The 17,545-nt window shown below is 41.3% G+C and overlaps 1 protein-coding gene and 1 long non-coding RNA gene across 5 annotated transcripts in view; one reads left to right on the top strand and one right to left on the bottom strand.

Annotated features, from left to right (window-relative positions):
* CLYBL (citramalyl-CoA lyase) overlaps positions 1-17,545 on the bottom strand; it is a 165,035-nt gene that overhangs the window by 137,324 nt on the left and 10,166 nt on the right. The gene's annotated exons all lie outside the window — the stretch shown is intronic.
* LOC132323730 (uncharacterized) lies at positions 996-17,140 on the top strand. The gene is made up of 3 exons (XR_009485422.1): positions 996-1,091; positions 16,291-16,392; positions 16,533-17,140. It is a non-coding gene; the product is annotated as an uncharacterized LOC132323730 (long non-coding RNA).

Here is a 17,545-nt window from a genome sequence, read left to right as displayed (position 1 = left end):
TAAAAGAGTCTACAAAAAAAACCCCACTATTTTTAAAGCATCTTAGCACCACCAGTTAAACTGACACAGCAAACCCATTGTGTTTTGCACCAGTTTTGTTTTGCTCTATACAGCTGTGTTTTCACAGATGCAAAACCATGTGTCTTCAGCAAAAGGTCTACTCTTCCCTTCAGATGTGAGCGAAGATCAAAGGTTCAAACACAGAAATACAAGCTCCTTTTCCCTTTGGAACGTGTTTTTATTTTTTGCAGTGGCTCTACACCAGAATTTCCATCTGTTGTCCTTATGCAGTGTACAGGTTAACCTTAACAGCCGGGTTTGCAATGCTGTTATCTCAACCCAGAAGCACAGAGATGAATCACTCTCGCATGTAGGCTCTGAACATCTCATTGAGCAGCACAAACAGAGCTGCCTCAGACAACCATCATTTCATGGAGGTGGTAGCTCAAGGAGACTTGTTCCTTCCTTTCCAACAGAAAAATTAGGAATTTTCTGAATATTATATGAATATGTTCACATGTAAAATTGTCTAGCCCTAATCTCTGTTGTAATAGTACAATGTGATTCCTTTAAAAGGCAGTGTCTTAATTTGTAACACAGGAGACTTCGGCCTATGGCCTTTAGACAGTGTCACTTGACATTTTATCTCTGCTTGTCCATCAGGCCAGCCAGGAACAGCCTCAGAATTAATGTTTTCCTGGAATCACAGGATGGCTTGATTCGGAAGGGACATGAGATCCTGGCTGGCTGGAAAGGGCCCTGTGCTGCTGCTGTTTCCGCGACTGACAGGGAATAATTTATCTATACTTCACTTGACATTTAATAAATTAATAAATTAACAAATAGGTAGATGAAGAGTAAAGTGCTGGCGGCAGCTGTGCCCAGAGAGCAGCACTGAGGTGCCGGCAGAAGCTCCGGGCTCCGAGCAGGCCCCGGGCCGGGCGCGGCCGCTCCGCCGGGCCGGCACTGCCATCTAGCGGCGCCGCGGCCTGCAGGGCCCCGCGGCCGGGCCCTCACCGAGGCGCGGACACCCCCGCTTCCCGGCCTGGAAAATAGCCACGAGCTGCGGCAAGACGGCCCCGAAGCTGCAGGTGAGGTGCGGGACAGGGTCCGTGCCCCTTCCGGAGTGAGGCAACCCCCGGCGAGGAGCTGGAGCAGCCCCCGGCTGCCTCTCGGCAGCGCACAGCTGCGCAGGTCTTTATGGCGCCGCCGTGTCCTAATTCACACTGTTCCAGGTGTGGGGCGCACACGGAGCCAAAAGAGGAGTCGGCATTGCAGCTGCCACCACGGAGGTCACTGGGGCGGGCGATGGCAGTCGCGGCCCCTCCGTGCTCTCGGCAGCACTTATGCCGTCAGGAGAAGGCACAGCTGGCGTCGCCGAGGTGTGTGGCTTTACCCACACCGTGCCTGTGCCACTTTCGCAGAGACTCGCCTGAACCCTGGTGTACAGTGCAGGCAGCTGGCTTGCTCGGCACTTAGAACAAGCTGGGTAAATCTTTGGCCCCATGTAAAGCAAAGCCAGTGCTGTAATTTCACCCATTGCAGAGACTCCTCACGAGACTGAAATGTCAGGGGTGAGCTGGTGTTGGGCCCTACTCCTAAAAAGCCAGGCTGGTGGGGGACACAGCTCAGCACCTCTCTGGACACAAGGCAAAGGGCCTTGTGGCCCTCCTGGCATCACACCAGCCCACGCCAGCTGTTCCTCATGGAATTCCAGTCACATGACTTGGGCAGTCTGCTGGAGTGGGATCATCATCATCAGAGCTGGACCCTCACTCCGTTTGCAGCTTTGGCAGCTAGGATTGCTACCAGAGGTTAGATGCCCCTGCCCACGGTGATGGGAATCTTGTCCGAACTCCCCCTTAAGCAGTGGCAGCTCTGTGATAGCAGGATGCACACCAACCCCCTCCTTCCACAGCATGCCTTCCCTGGAGCAGCCCAGCAAGTGCAAATCTGCACATTTTATGGGCCTGCATTGAAGGCACATAAGGCTTTGGATTAGACTTGCTCAGTACTTTAATGAGTATTAAATTAGCTTTGGCAGCAGCAGAAACCCCCAAAAGCATGCTATGCAAATTACTCACTTTGAGAAAAACACACGGCAATGTTGTTATTTGGAGAAACCAGCACAATCATGGAAGAATAGCTCATCAGTAACTCTTCCTTTGAAAAACATCTCCAATGGGCACAGTAGGATTTAATTTCTACTTTTTATTGGAGAAAAAAAAAATCAACAGTTAATAGACTTTAGCATTGGCAAAGATAATTGCCAAGTACAGCTTTTGTGAAGTTCAGCCCTTTTTGTTTTCTTCTGCCTGAGTCCCTCTAAATATGCAGGACAAAGACAATGCCACGGTTCCAGAGCAGAAAAAGAGCGGAAATGAGTGTTTGCCAAGGAATCAGATGGACACCTGTATTTTTGTCACCAGATTTTCAAGTTTTTTTAAATCCTTTAAAAAATACTTTTGTAAAACCCAGCATGTATTGCCATTTGCTAACAAAAAATCAAATTTTAGAAGTCTTTCAGAAAAGAGATTGCAAAAAGCATGATCTTTTCTTACTCTGTGCACCTCCAGTTGTGGTTGGTTTTGCCCCTTACGGTAACAGCCAGTGTTGTGGGGAGCAGTAATTCCACATTTCACACGGGGTATGACTTCAGCATTGTGTTTCCCATGACTGCTATGCAAACCAGAAGGGTACAGCCTACGAACTGCTGCTACAGTATCTCATCTCCATCTTACTGCTGTTTATGAGCAACCTCCAGTTGTACTCTAGAGCCATTACTCACTAGGGCTGGTTGATTTTTAAATTTTAATTAAGAAAGAATAAAAACGCCAAACGCACTGTCAAAGCTATTTTGCAATCTCAGTCAAAACTGGGAGGCAAAGAAATACAGCCTGATCTATTGTTTTCATTTCACTGGCCCTCTATTTTTACAAAGGCAACTAATATAAACAAGGAAATAAGAAAATAAGTAAAAAAAGAGATGAGAGAGAAGGGAAAGAAAGAAAAAAGAAAAAACCCTTTAATTTTTTCTTTAAACAACAGAAATATCAAGAGGAAAAAAGCATCCTTTTCCAAAACCCTGGATACTTTGCTTTACGTTTTTCAGTCAGTTTGAATGTTATCTAAACAGGAGTTTAGTAGAGATGTAGCACATCAGTCAGAGGATGAATTTGCTCCTCATGGAGACATGTAAAAAAAGAGCAGTTTTATTATGATGAGTTATGTGTTTCCATTGACTGAGTACCCATGAGGGAGGAAAGCCTATGCAGTTCAGCTAGGGAGAGGGAGAACAGGAACATGAAATGCTTTCCAGGGAGCTCTGTACCAAGCAGAGGTCATAAAACGTATACCAGCAGGACACCTACTGCTTTCAGTGATTGAAGGCTGCAGGCAGACGTCCTCTTCTGAACCTAACCTGGGATAGCATCAATCTGGGGTGCTTGGGATCAGCCAGGCCGGATGCAATTGCCTCCAGAGCTGCACTGGTTGGAAGGGGCTGCCTCAGTGCCACCATGAGCCCCATTAGTGTGTATTGAACTTCTCCCAGGCACACCTACGGGAGCCATCGCCTCTCCTGGAGCGGCAGTGAGAGGGGAGCAGTGCCGCTCTCAACCTGCATGGCTGGCTCCAAAGTGCACAGATATGACCTAGCTACCAGCTGCTGTTCCAGGACATCAGTTCCAGTTAACAAGCTCGAGCTGAGCATTTTACTCCTAGGCCATGCTTTCGCACAGCCCAGGCACAGTTTTGCTTGCTTTCTCTGCAATAATTAAAAGTGAGCTGTGAATTCCCTTCTCTCACACAGATTCATTTTCATTTCAGTACCAATTAGTAAAGGCTCAGCTTTAGGGAAACTGTTGCACAGCCTAGCACCAAATGAAATTCCTCCGTTTCTTCTAATTCAAACAGAAAGCCTTAGTGCCTCTTTGTTGTGAGAGCAACCTAGATCAGAGAAGTGACAACTCATCTTCACAAAGACAGTAATGTGAGAGCCTACTATCTGAACATGAGGTTGTAATTCAACATGATTAAACAGCCTTTTTGCTGTAGAAAGATGTAAACAATTGTTACAATCATGACACCCGTGTTTTTCCGCAATTGCAGACTTCTTGTGTGCTAATTTGTTAGTCCAACACTGTGGTGTTCCAATAGCAGGGGGTCTGCATCAGCAGTGTTGGTCTTTTTGTTATCAAAACCCCTCAAACCTCCACATCTAGTGAGCTCTGCACCTGAGCACTGGAGAGGGGTATCATTGCCTACAGCTTGAATTCATTTTTTCTAAAGTTCTGGAATTTGCAGCCTAAGCAGACTGGAAAAATAGCCATTTTTCTCCATGAAGTCTGCAGAAAGTTTTGTTTCTCCATTAGCACAGCAATATCATTCTCCACATTCAGCCTCCCTCATGGAAGTGGGCTATCCACGGTAGGATCATATTGTAGCCTAAGGTGCCATATAGTTCTCAGTTTCAGTTGCATGCTATTCTCCTGTAAGCAGGGAAAGGAAATGCCAGGGCTACATGTCCACTTTGGGGTAAAGTTCTGAGAGGTTTACAATGGTAACAGGCTATTTCAGAGAGTGAGATTCTTCTGCAGCAGAAAGCATCACATCACCTGCAATGGCCCTGCTGCACTTGGGCATCTTTAGAGATTCCCCCCATAAGAAAAATCCAGAAGTGTCATAGCTCCACCAACTATAACTCAGTTGTTAGACAGGAAATGGGATTCCAGCAGGCAGTGGCTCCTGTGATCTGCTCATAGTGGGGGCTCAGACATTGTGAGGAAAAGCTGCAGCAGAAAGGGGCCCTAAGGGCACTGCAGTCCTTATTTCCTTCCACTCCCTGCGGTCTTGTTTTCTGTCCCCTGCTCTCAGGAGGACCAGGCTCCTGTCTCCTGCCCAGGCTCTGTTCTGAAGAAGCAGGATGGCAATCTCCCACCCATGGACAGCGCCGGGTACGAACCATGCTCTGGAGACAAAAGCCGCAGGGATGGTGGCTCAGTGACCCCAGGCCACTCTGAGGAGACAAAATGCCTGTGCAGAGGACACCAACAGCATATCAGTGCCCAGTGTCTTGGTACCATATGCATATTGGTCAATGAAATATTACAGCACTACCTGCACATTGGCCCCATAGGTTGTTGCTCTCCAGCTCAGAAGTCATGCTGACAAACCATGGGGGGTCCAGTATCATTTCAGGCTAAAATCTCCTCTTAGCAATCTGCAAAAAAAACCCACTAAAACATTTCTGCAAATACTGTGAGGCAAACTAACAGAAAGTTAAGAAATAGCCAATTTGACTTTTCTGTGTAATCCAAATTCGGCCCTCAGGGCATGCAATAATATATTCCTGCAGAGATGTTCTACAGGACAGACCTTAATCATCACTGATAAGGAAAATTATTGTCTGTAGGAATGTGAGAGGTTTTTTATTTGTTTGTGTGTCCATTTTAAGGTTTTTTAAGGTCTTGCCCTTCCTGGTGGACACACTGCAGAAGTGCTGCTCACTGGCACACAGTTACATACATATTCACTGCATCTGAGAGGGATGATCCACAGAAGCTCAAGCACGACTTTTGAGGACAGTTCATGAGACTCAACCAAAAGTGACTTTTTTACTGTAACCAATACTTGATAAATACTAATTACTTTGATAACTAATTGGAGCAAGGATGGAAATTGGGTCTGCCCCCTACCAAGTGAATCCCTCTACCTGTTCATGTAGAAAGTCACGGTTTAACCCATTACTGGTTAAAGCAGTGTTTTGAAAATACAGGCTTGAATAACCTCAAAAATAAAAATGCACTCATGCCATTGCTCCTTATCACTGAGCAACTTCTAAAGCAAGAGGACATTCCTGTCAACGTTTTTGTTTCTGTCCTGTTCTGGAAGGGTCTTACTTAGTTAAGTCAAATTCCAAATTGCTTTTGGATGCAGGAGTTTAGATAAGTGACTCTAATATATAAAGGGCTAAGAGCTCTGAATCTTGAGTAGAAGAAACTGCTTTCCTGAAAGCCACAGTAAGGATACTAAATCCATGAAAAGGCTGTGATTTAGGGAATGCTATTCTGCAGTACTTCCCCTTGTCTAGGTTTAGGTGATTCCCTGCTCACTTAGAAGGTAAGTATTTCCACCTCTTCTCAAGTCTAGTGAAGTTAACTGCTGTGATGGTCTGTGAATCTCTTTAGAAGTTTCTACTTGGCACAGAATTAAAATTATTTGTATGTTCAAAAGTAAAAGAGTGCAGGTGAAGAGAAATCTATACTTCCTTAACTGTAAGCTGACAATGAAGCACCCATATTTATGGGACACTCATGACTCTAATCTCCGTATGCCTTAGCTGAGTATTTGTAAAACAGAAGTATTACCAGCCCTTTTTATCGTGAGGGTTTTCTGAAGATAAATTAATTAATGTTTGTTAAGCATTCCGATATTTATAGCAATAAGTGCCATAGAAAACCTCATAAGGAAATTACCAATTCTGTCTTCACAGCAGGGTTTCAATAGTGTGCAGTAAATAAGGCCTAGGGCTACACATTGAAAAATTAGGAGAAAACAAAATATTGAATAACTGCTCATTAACTCAGCATCGTCCATCTTGTTCACTAGCTGAGGCAGGGGTCCTGTGGAAAAAGCCATGTATGATCTTGATTTTAAAAGACTCTGCTATCAAGCAAATATATAAGGGGGCTGAACTTAACTGCACCAGCTATCTTAATTTTGACATTTCCTAACTCCTGAATATTTTACTCTCCAGCCTTAATGAAGCTGCTTTGAGCTGCTGCAAGACTTTGCCAGCTTCCCTTATAAAAGAACACTTCTAAGAATGCTGTGTGTGGAGAGATACAGAGGCTGAAAGAATGCCAGAATTATAAAAGAAAACAATGTTAATAATATCAAAAGAGAACTTCAGCAAAATTTTGCTCTGGTCTTTTAAAAGGCAAGAAAATATTGGTGAATCAGCTTAGATTTCACAACAATAGTATGCAGCCAATGGGAATTTCCAGAAGAAATGTGGTCAGAGAGAGTATTTACACACTGAAACCAGATTTGGTCATCAGCATTCAACAACGCAGCCTTCCATGCAGTTGTGCTTTCCCCATATCAAGATTTGGATGTGAAGTGGAAGCTAAGTGCCTTCCCAAATATTAGGTGCTAGCAATCAAAATTACTTTAAATAAAACACTGAGAGCATTTAGAGCATAAGGATTCCTTATCTGCAAGGGTCCATGGAGAAGGTGAGTGGAATATTAAGAATATGTTAAAAGCAGAGCAGGAACATTTCCCTGGCAGGAGTGCTTCTGGGCAGCAGGAGAAGGACTGCACAGAACAGGCTGGAGGGAAGTATCCCTCCACACAGTCATTCTGAGAGAGGGGGATTTGTGAGGACACACAGCAACAAAAATATTTGTCTGTTGGACAGAAATCACCAAGCTCTAGCCGTGACTGCAGTAGCATCTAATGTGACAGTGGATTTATATGTGACATCATCGTAGCTAAAACAAGACAAAACAAAATTTAAAATAAATTGAATGTGTAGCCTGAAAAAAAAGAAAGAGGAAATAAAATTGCCAAAGTAATGTATATTCACCTACTGGCAAAGTCCAGTATGTTTTTGTCACATATTTAATCCCACAATGAGTTTTTTGTTCAAAAAAGAAAAAGGGGTAGTTTAGGAAAAAAGACAAAACCAAACAACCCCAAACCCAAGACTTAACAAAATGTTACATGCTGGTTTGCTTAAAAATGATTAGGTGGGAACACAGTGTATCTTGTGAAAAGAAAAGAAACTCTTCAAATAGTGTGTATAGTAACAAATTCAAAGCTATGAAAAGAAGGGGCAATGGGAAAATGGCATTTTTCATTTTTATGCCGCTTTGCATCTGCATTCATTAACTAAGGTTTTGTATTTTTTGGCTATTTTTTTCTTCCTTCAAAAAAAAGAAAGAAAAATGATGAGGAAACCAAAACATATTTGTCATGATGGTAAAATGTTAATTCTGCTAGAAACACTTGCTTATTCTTTCTATCTTGAACATACAAACCTGTGGGGACAAATCTCAAGGATATTTTTAAACTGTGCACCATAAACGTTTTAACATTTGCTTGTTGAGGAAATTTTTCCAGTGAAAAGTTTCTCTAGAGAGATTATTTACAATATTAATTTAAGGCCTTACTTTGTAATTCCTCCTCAAAGGAAAAAAAATAAATCCCATTGGCTTCAGAGCAAGCAAATTGATTGCTTATGATGAGATAACTGCAATGAAGATTCAAATGATACACTTTTGCCAGGGATTGTTTCTTTTGTACTACCTTTCCAGAATTATGCTAATTAAATACTTACTAGAATGCCTTTCAATTAATTAACATATTCTCTCATATTCCTCATTTTACAACGGCTTTTAAAAATAATTAGGTATTAAATTCAAGATCCCAGGCACCTGATTCAGCAGCAGGTTGCATTGTGCTGAGCCACACAATTTCTTGTCTACACTAACAGCCATATGAGGAGTGAGGGAACTGTGCTGTCCGTAGCTTTTTGGGGTTTTTTTTGGTCATAGGTACTTTTTGTGGTGTGTCAGCCTTTAACTGGTCTTGGAAACCCAAGGGGGAAATCCCAGACAGCCTGAAGCCAAGGGCAAAGGGGAATCTTGCACTGCCTTCAGCCCCGCTGTGATTCCATTTCCCTCAAAGCCTTTTTACTTCAGAGACTACATTGCTTTCAGCAGCACCAGACACCATTCCCAACCACCAGACCACCACAAAAGATAAGACAGCAAAAACCTTGTAAAAGATTTCTTCAGCTGGACTTCAGCCTTAACTGGTGTGACTGTCCAGCTTTTCACACAGCCAAGGTCAGCTTGGCAAAGCACCTGGAAACATCTGCCTTCAGCAGGGGAGACAGCTCAACGCAAGGCCTTCCTGGCCCCAGCCGCTCCCAGTACACCATTGTCTTGGGCTGGTGGCAAAGCAGCCTCCGTGGCAAATGAAGCAGTGCTGGCAGCAGTGCAGCATGCGGGGAGCAAGGGTGCCCTGCGTCGCGCTCGGCGCAGGCACGCGCGGCCCCGTGCGCGCAGCGCGCTCGGAGCTCCAACGTGGACAGACTGAGGAGCATCTGTGCTGGGGGGGGATGTGGAACAAATAAGTAATTGCTGTTTTTACTAAGTAAAGCAGAAAATTACAGCATATTAACAGCCAAGCGTGTTTGTTGCCCGGGAAGAACCATTTGTGTTCCAGTTTGGGCTTTTTTACTCATCTGAAGGCTGTGCCTCAAAGCGCATTAAAAACATTTTAATTATTATTGTGAGTTTATGTTCTCAGATGGATTTAAAGTGTATAAATATTATGGGGGATGGGGAGAGAAGAAAGTAAAATTAATAAATTCAAGAAAATGTTGTGTATTTTTAGCAGTGGTGGATGCAGTTCTGAATTAGCACCTTAGAAAACATATAATTCTTTTTAGAGAGGATTTATTGCATTAAAAATGTGTCCTGGTTTATCAGACAAGTGTGTGGCTATGTGTATGTTCTCTTAGCCACATTCAGCTCTCTTCAAAAAGACATCCAGCAGAATAGCACTCTTTAGGGACAGTGTTTCAGGGTTGACAAGAACATTAAACCATATTATAATTATCTCTTCAATGAAAACACGGCTTTGTAGTGGAGGCAATGCACGGTCCTCAAGGCGAGTGTTATTAGGCTGTATGTGTTTTCTTGGAAGGAGATTCATGGAAAGAAAAAAGCTTTTAATTTACTGCAAGGAAAAAAATACAGAGTACATGTCATGCATAGCAAAAGGGATTTTACAAAGAAGGCACTAAGTTGAGTGCCTCACTTATCTTCAAGAATGCTTCTACATAATAAGTGTGGGGATCGGTTTAACACAAGCTACAATATAGATATAACACACACATACAATTCCCTGTGACCGTTCATATAGATAACTGCAAAAAAATTGTCTGTAAAGTAAGGTAAATATAAAGCAATTGCCTCCTGTGACATAAATGGGTGCTGTCTCATTCTTTCAGAGGTCACCACTGAACAGAATACATTCTTATGGCAGTGCAGATAATAAAATCTGTTATTCTTAATGTGAATAGAAGGATTTTCTAACTCATCTTCCACATTCAAAATACTGTTTTCTCAAATTAATCTGAAATTATAAAGTATGAGTTCTGAAACAGCAAGCAAAGTTACAAACTGCACCAAGAAGATTCTAATGTGTTCATAAATGACAGTATTTACTAAGCATATCTTACACATAGTATCTACACATGCACATTTGGATTTATTTATTCCCATTAAAAAAATAGAATACTGTGGATTTTTAATACTTTTGCAAATGCCTGAATTACTTTAAACCAGAAATTTTCTTCTTGTTTGTGAAAATGAGATTGCAACTTTGTTTTCTTTAGTATGTTGGCAAGTGGATAGATTTAAATTCCTTTAAATTGAATGAACTAGAAGAAAGAAATGAATACTGTTAGCCAACAGTTATATATATCCTGAACACAGCAAACACCAACAATATTAGGAAAATCTTTTGTTAATGGAGAATTAATTGTAAAGCTGTGGCATTTCAGTTGTGTGCAGGCAGGTCCAGGCACACGCAGGCATAAACATAAAAGACAACAGCCCCACTAAACAGCTACCAAAAATATACCCAACTGTCGTAATACTAGACACAACAGCTTGAGCATTTGTAGGAAAAAAAAGTCAGAAACTCACCAAATCTTGGTTTTTAAAGCATGCTAGGTATCCAGAGAGAGAGCATTCTGAACAGTCAATTACTTTCACATTTTGTCCCAGGACTTTAAAAGTTAAAGGCATAGTTCTGCCAATTGTGAGATGCCCCATCCAGCACAGACCACCCACAACTACTGATTTTCCATCTGGTGAACAAAACAGACATCTCCCTAATTATTTTTAAAAAGGTTTTTTTTTCTAACATACTTCCTTTATTTGTCTGTGACCTGGAACTTAATGGAAAACCTGGTAGATGCCAACCTCATTTCTTGTAATGAAGCATCTTATTTTCCCTACTTTAGGCATGCTTATTTAAAGGCTATTTAATAGAAAGTTATTACCTAAGCTGATCTTTGATAGGACCTAAATTACTAAATAGTTTGGAATTAGAACAACTTTATATCAAACCCTAAATGTTCTAGTTAAATATTAACCATTAAAAGACCTTCCCTTAAAGCAGCATATTAAAACAGGAAGCAATGAGGTTTACAGTCTCATATGCTGGGTTCCCATATTGCCAGTGTCAAAATTTATGCCTTTTTTCAGCAATATGGTTGCCATTGCCAGCACCACACTTATAAATGCCAACTGTAATTAAAATCTGGCACCTTATACAAGCATTAAACATGCTTACAGATTAAAAAAAAAAAATCTTTATTTTAAAATACTCATTGCAGCATATGCAGGCTTAAAAAAATGTTCTTCTTCTGCCAGTTTTAGAAACATCACAGGAAAAAAAACTTGAGGTCCAAGTTGTCCTGAAAATCAGTCCAGAAAAACCTAAATACTGTGCTAAATTTCACAGTGGATGTATTTGGGGGAGAGATGGCAAAATCTGGATTTTCACTTGAAAGGGGCTGCAAAGAAATAGTATATTTAAAAATCTGGAGCCTTGGCAGACACACAGGGCAGGTAACACACAGCCTTTATCTCAGCGCCCTTTGCACTGGTGGTTACAGTTCAATAAAGATGTAAAGCCTCGTCGCTGTCACGGTGAATGCCCAAGCAGGGCTGGGGATCCCACAGCCCAGTAAGAGAGGCTGCAATGAACAGAGGCTGGGATGAACCCATAGCCTGTTCATCTTAATAGTTTTGGGGATGTAAACATGATCATCTGGGCTTTTCATCCCCTAAACACCCATCATTGCTGCATTGATGTGCCTCCAGGAGTGAGCACCAGGCTGGGTGGCCAGTTAAGAACAGTTCTCTCCCAGGCTTGTCAGCAACAGAAGTGATCAGCTTTGGGGAAAATGGGGAGCTAGGGGAAACAGGCCATTCTACCCAGCAAAGAGTTCAGCATAAATTCCTTTTCTATTTACTAGTGTGCCACTTCTAAGTTACACAGCTGTTTTATGGACCTGCTAGAGATGAGGAACCCATGTTCATGAGAGCTCTAAACCTAAATAAGCTACAAGTGCACAAATGGGGTGCTGCAGCACCCTGAGATTGCTTCTTGGTCTGGCAGCATTGCACCAAGCAGTGGTCTGTACTGCTCCAGTCATTCATCTTGGCTAAGAGATGAGGAAGAGTCATCCAGCCACACTGTCAAGTAAGTTGCTGGAGAAGAACCACCTCTCAGAAACTCAGCACCACCCGGGGACTCTGTGAGGAATTGCCAAAATGATTTTTAAACAGCAACTGAAAGCAGTGTTTTTCCAAAGCAAATTGGCATTTTCAGAACAGCTTCCAAAATGACCAGTAGATGGAGAGGAACCATAGTGGCTCTGTCCCAGAGCTTGGGACACCACGGACCAAAGGCAGCAGGACTCAGCAGCATGTCTGCCGCAAAGGCGCGATGACCGAGACGCTCCATTGTGTCCTCCGTACCTCATTCTGCTGGTGCCTGAAGCAAGGATTTTTCTCGTGATCCTACCAGCAGAAGAGGTAATTAAATTTCATTGTGGGGTGTCCCGTGTACCAAATGTTTATGGACAGGACTGAAAAATTGTATCCTCACATTTTCTTGACACAGCTTTCTTGGCTGAATTTCTGAATCCTTATGTCAAGTTTGCACTGATGGTTAGGTTTGCTTCTAGGTACTTCAGTTATTGATGACATTCAGCAGGACTAAATCTTTCAAGACACTAAATGGTTTCACCAAATGGGAAACCTTGAGTTAATTAATTTGAAGCGTGTTTTCCCATGTAAAGGTTTTAGTTATTTTCTTGGAGAAAGGTTAATTCTCAGTTTGTAACCACTAAAGTATGTTGCTTTGTAACTAAATATAGCTTTTACACTAAATTTGGCACTTCTTATTGCTAGCCAGAAGGACAGAGTAGCTCTGCTGATATATATTTAAACTTTTCTATACCTCATGATATATTTTTTTCCGATTAATTTTACTGTTTTTATTAGAAAATCATGTATGGCACAATTCTTATTTACTAGTTGATCTCTTTGTGTTTACTTAGGATTTATGTTTCTTTGGATGAAAACTGGAATACAATTTAAAATGTAATGAGATGGTTTATTGCTTGCATAGCACTATCTGAGAGAGGCTGGACTTGGAAAAAATTTCGGATTAGATTTAAAAATTTATCTTTTAAAATAACTTAGTATTAGCTAGAATTAGCACCAATCTAGTATTTGGTCTTAATATCCTCCAATATTGTAGTATTAGCAAATCTAATCCTCTCATAATTAGCTTTTATTCACAGATTGGTAGAGAAGAACAAGCTTTTCTGCTTCTTTCAACTCCCAATTGGTCAAGTTTGAATAAATTAGCCATTTAACTGAGCTAATTGAATATATTGAAGAAAATATTCTCTTGGTACTTGCAGAGGAGGCTATTGATCTCAAAAGCCAACACAATACTTCAAACACTTTGGGCTTCCAGAGTTTAGATTTTGACTTTCATCAGCTGAATGGTTTGATCCACAACCTGGAAGCAATGTTTCTGTTTTGGTTGGGGGTGGGGGATCATTATTCCAACAGATTACAGTAAATTTAGGATTTGATGTCATTTTATTAGGCATATTTTTAAGAAGAAATACACCCAGCATAAATTTTTGAAAACTGTTTTTCTTATTTACTTCTTGTTCACAAAGTTGTTGCCATCTCATTGATTTCAGCTCTCTGCTTATCATTTACTTCCAGAATTTTTTCCTTTAATGTAGGAATATACCAGCATTACCATTACCGGTGGCAGAAAGGAGCAAGACCTACATCTCATGTATTTTATAAAAAGATGCCAGAACATAATTTTTATCAGTTGTAAACAGGCTGCAAGTGGTCTGAAAAAGAATCTGGCAGTGTCTAAAGTGTTAAAAATTTTCAATGTCTTTCTTTCCTAAACTAATTCCCTTCATGGTTGTAGAGTGAAGACATCCTGCAGGCCCCACTCTCCACACTGCAGACCTTGTCAGGCATTGCAACAGATCAATCTGGCAAGGGGTCAGAATTCCTGTCTCTGAAGCCAAGGCCTCCCAACATATTTGCAGTCTGCAATACCAGAAAGGCCCAAACTGTTGCTGGTTTGCCCCAGCAAGTTTATGCTTCGGTTCAAAACCATTTAATTTTGCCATTATCATTGCATAATCAGTGTCATTTTATACAGTCATAGATTACAATACCAAACCTAAACTATCATGTCTGTATTTTTGTTTTTTAGATTCTGCCATTTGTTGGTCATGTTTTCAGGTTAATATACCATTTTCCAGGCAAAAGCAGTCAAAGAAGCTGGTAAAAAATACCCAAAGCAAAAATGCCCAAAGAAATGAAGCCATCTGAGAGCACATTCATTTTCTGGTTTATGTTGTTCTGGAACACCAGTGCTGAGTTTCTGTGGGAAGACAAGCTGCCAATGGCATGTGTCTTGGATGATGATACTGACATTAAAGAAAAGGTTGACTTAACTGAGCTTGTATCATTTCAGACATACTCAAAGGAAATCCATTGTAACAGCATAAAGACCACAGTGCACTTACTTCAATTTTGTCTTAGAAATTACAAATCTGGAAATCCCAAGTCAACTTTCACACCCTGAATGTGTCCTTGTGCAAGCACTGTGTCACTGTGTTTTCCTTTTCTTTTTTTCTTTCTTTCTTTTTTTTTTTTTAATCTGTTATGTATAAGACATGGTTCTATTCATTCCAAATTACTGGATCTAGGCAAGATTTTCCCTGTTTTAAGGTTCTCTATTGGAATGAAAAGAAATGTTAGGAAATGTGCCACACCACTCTTTAGTAGGTCATTTTCATTTCTTTCCTACATTTACCTGGCCAGATGAATGAGAAATGGGGCTTGAGAGCACTCAAAAGGGAAGGAAGCATTGCTCAGGTTCTGTTTGGCAGAGAAGGTAAAGTATGTAGGTGGAAAGGAGCCCTTTAGATTTTTAGCCTTAGAAAGTTTATATCATCAAAAGCTCTGATGACAGGCCTCCCTATCTTCAGACAGACATGATCCAATGCAAAACTTCTTGAGAGTCAAGAGTTTATGTGGATCCAGCATTGCAGACAAAAAAGAAACTTTTCCTCCTAAAATGAAACTCTTACTCCTTAGGTAGAGAAAGGGAGACAAAACCAAATTCAACCTGTACCCTCTCTGTAGGGCACCACAGCCTTTACCCTAAGATGGGCACTGTTCAGCATGCTGTGCTTCATGTGCTGTGGAAGCAACTGGTCTATACTGGTAAGCAACGGCACACGTATCAAACCACCCACACTGAAAGACACGGTTGTGCTTAGAGCATGACAAAGTAAAGAAACACATGGCAAGAGAGGGACTCTCAAGCTGAAAGTGTGCCATGGGTGAGAAAACACACAACCAATAACAGAAACAAACAGGGAGGGGACAAAAGTTCCAGAGGAGCAGAGCCCAACCCACTGAGAGAGATGGAGATTTTTGGCATCAGTCTGCCTTTTGTAGAGCAGTTACTGGCTCCACCAAAAATTGGCTGACAGGCTTCCTTACAGCATGTGGCTGTACCTTGCACAACAGCCTTGCTGGGCTGATGGGGGAGTAAAATTGTGTGCAAGAGGGTAAGAGAAGAAAAATGCAGAAAGATAGGAGCTTTTCTTACCCAACACCATTAACTTTCAGAATTTCATTCAAAAAATAACTAGAGAAGACTCCTGCAAAGACAAAACTACAATCCAAGGGAAAGATCATCTTAGGAGGAAACTGCAGCATTATGCCTTCTGGTAGATGTGATACCTGAATCAGCCAGACTAAACTAGATACAGTGCTCTTCATCTTGAGATAACCTCTCTTGCAGCAGGCCACCACAAGAGGTTATCCTGTAGCTCTAGAAACACCAGCGTCACAATGTGTAAGAAAACAAAGCCTCTAATTAAAAATGTCATTGCACATTTTCATTATTTATGGGTACTGTGAAACACGTATCTCAAGGAGTAAGTTAAAGTAGGGCACAGAAGGAACATGTGCCTTTGGAAAATCATGTACTACCTCTTCTGCACTGCTTCTGTGGGGAACTACTGAAAAGCTCAACCCCATGGGTCTCAGGCAGAGCTGGCACATCAGGAGAAAACACCATCCATGCCGAGTTGTTTAACACAATGTTACATCTTTTTTCCTGTGAATTAAGCTAGAAAAAGATTTACTCCATGGTTTGAAATCTGGCTGGAAGAGAGAGGGAGTCCAGAGCAGCAGTCCCTGCCCAGAGCACCACTTCATTGGATTGTGTCAGGTAAGTAGCAACTACAATTTTTTTATTTTTCAACAGATGTTTGCTGGTTACAGTGAAACTACCAGAAAGATCAAAAACTTTAATGTCCCTACAAATTAAACTGCCTTCTCAAACTCATCATTATTACTAATCTCTTCTAGGTTGAGAGAGGGCTATGTGGAAAAAATCTTGGTTCTCCATTGCCACTGAAGCAGTGCCAATAACAGAAAAACCTCAGGCTGCAGAGGGGGTACCCAACTGCAAACTTTTACAAGCCCTAAAAACTTACATTGTACATGAATTTTCAAAAACTGAAGATTAATTACATGTTTTGTTTTGCACAATGCCTGTTTGAATTATATCTACTTCTAATACTACTCTTTTCATAAAGTTACTGTTGTTCTCACTATACAGCACACCAAGAATCATTAAAATCTGAGGAAGTTTGTTGTTTGACATGGTTAATCCATTTATCTAAGCCCATGTGATCACCAGGAGAAATGGCAACACATTAGTTCCCTCCTGCCCAAGCAAAATACAAACACTTTGTATTACATGACATTATATCATAAACTTTGGTAACCAGTATTTCCCTTCACAAAAACCACACGTTGCCCTCTGCCTTTAGCAGGCACACATGGGTTCCAACTGCCTGCCATTAAGTTTCAGCTTTTAAAATCTGCAAACAAACATACGGTAGAAGTTAAAATTATGCACTGCTGCTAAATTTGCTGTGTGTACTGCAGGAGGATAGTCTGAAAAAACCATGTTAACAGTTCAACATTTAAACAAAAATGAACAAACTAATTAAAAAATAAAAAAGGGATTATTTTGAGTTTGTATTTTCGATCTGCAACATCTCATTTCTCTTCATTTACCTATCTGTCCATACCAAGAACACAATTAGCCAAGACTTTGAGTGAACAGGATCAGTGAGATACAAAGTAATGGGAGCCTTTTATTTCTGTTCCAAGCAGTAAAGCTGCTGCAGGGTGAGGTGGGAGCAGGCAGCAGAGCCAGGGGGTGTGAAGGGGACTGGCCATTAACTTATCAGTTCCAGGCCTTAGCTTTCTAATTGACAACCTCAGGGCTACTTTCATCACTTGTCGACTTCAAACCCACACTCAATTTTTTCTTTAGATAATGATGCAACTATAACATAACGGTGTTTCTG

Source organism: Haemorhous mexicanus, chromosome 2 (genome assembly GCF_027477595.1).
Source record: "Haemorhous mexicanus isolate bHaeMex1 chromosome 2, bHaeMex1.pri, whole genome shotgun sequence".
NCBI classification, from domain to species: domain Eukaryota; kingdom Metazoa; phylum Chordata; class Aves; order Passeriformes; family Fringillidae; genus Haemorhous; species Haemorhous mexicanus.
Note: the sequence above shows the minus strand (reverse complement) of the source record. Positions and strands in the feature narration are given on the sequence as shown.